The sequence below is a fragment of the Corvus brachyrhynchos genome, unplaced genomic scaffold (assembly GCF_000691975.1).
Source record: "Corvus brachyrhynchos isolate BGI_N302 unplaced genomic scaffold, ASM69197v1 scaffold627, whole genome shotgun sequence".
In the NCBI taxonomy this organism is placed as follows: Eukaryota; Metazoa; Chordata; class Aves; order Passeriformes; family Corvidae; genus Corvus; species Corvus brachyrhynchos.
In genome coordinates, this window is record NW_008239060.1 from 68,682 (window position 1) to 70,190 (window position 1,509).

Sequence of the window (1,509 nt, forward strand, 5' to 3'; positions counted from 1 at the left end):
AGTGAGGAAAGGGTGGGAAAAGGCGGGAAAATGAGGGGGAAAGGTGGGGGAAGTGTGGAAAGGAAAAGGGGGGAAAAGTTGGGAAAAGGGTGAAAAAAAATCTGGGAAAAATGGGGAAAAGGGGGGGAAAAAGGAGGGGAAAAAATGGGGAAAAAGAGTGGGAAAAGGGTGAAAAAAGAATGGGAAAAAATGGGAAAAATTATGGGAAAAGGGTGAAAAAAATGGGAAACAATTATGGGGAAAAGGTGAGAAAGTCTGGGGGAAAAAAAGGGGAAAATTATGGGAAAAGGAGGGGAAAAATGGGGAAAATTATGGGAAAAGGGTGAAAAAGTGTGGGAAAAAATGGGGAAAAGGGTGGGAAAAGGAGGGAGGAAAAGTGGGGAAAAATGATGGGAAAAGGAGGGAAAAAACGGGAAAAGGGGTGGGAAAAGAGTGGGAAAAAATGGGGAGAAAGTCTGGGGGAAAAAAAGGGGAAAATTATGGGAAAAGGAGGGGGAAAATGGGGAAAATTATGGGAAAAGGGTGAAAAAGTGTGGGAAAAAATGGGGAAAAGGGTGGGAAAAGGAGGGAGGAAAAGTGGGGAAAAATGATGGGAAAAGGAGGGAAAAAACGGGAAAAGGGGTGGGAAAAGAGTGGGAAAAAATGGGACAAAGGGTGGGAAAAGGAGAGAAAAAAATGGGGGAAAAGAGTGGGAAAAGGGTGAAAAAAGAGTGGGAAAAGGGGGGGGCTTTTTTCCCAAAATCCCCTTTTCCCGCGTTTTTGCTTCCCCTTTTTCCCAAAATCACCTTTTCCCGCTGCTTTCCTCCCTTTTTTCCCAAAATCCCCTTTTCCCGCGTTTTTGCTTCCCCTTTTTCCCAAAATCACCTTTTCCCGCTGCTTTCCTCCCTTTTTTCCCAAAATCCCCTTTTCCCGCGTTTTTGCTTCCCCTTTTTCCCAAAATCACCTTTTCCCGCTGCTTTCCTCCCTTTTTTCCCAAAATCCCCTTTTCCCGCGTTTTTGCTTCCCCTTTTTCCCAAAATCACCTTTTCCCGCTGCTTTCCTCCCTTTTTTCCCAAAATCCCCTTTTCCCGCGTTTTTGCTTCCCCTTTTTCCCAAAATCACCTTTTCCCGCTGCTTTCCTCCCTTTTTTCCCAAAATCCCCTTTTCCCGCGTTTTTGCTTCCCCTTTTTCCCAAAATCACCTTTTCCCGCTGCTTTCCTCCCTTTTTTCCCAAAATCCCCTTTTCCCGCGTTTTTGCTTCCCCTTTTTCCCAAAATCACCTTTTCCCGCTGCTTTCCTCCCTTTTTTCCCAAAATCCCCTTTTCCCGCGTTTTTGCTTCCCCTTTTTCCCAAAATCACCTTTTCCCGCTGCTTTCCTCACCCCCCCGCCAAAATCCCCTTTTCCCGCTGTTTTCTCCCTGGTTTGGTTTCTCCCTTTTTTCCCCACGATTTTCTCTCTTTTTCCCAATTTTCTTCTTTTTCTCCCCCCGGGTTTCTCCTTTTTTTTGGGTTTCTCTTTTTATTTTCTCC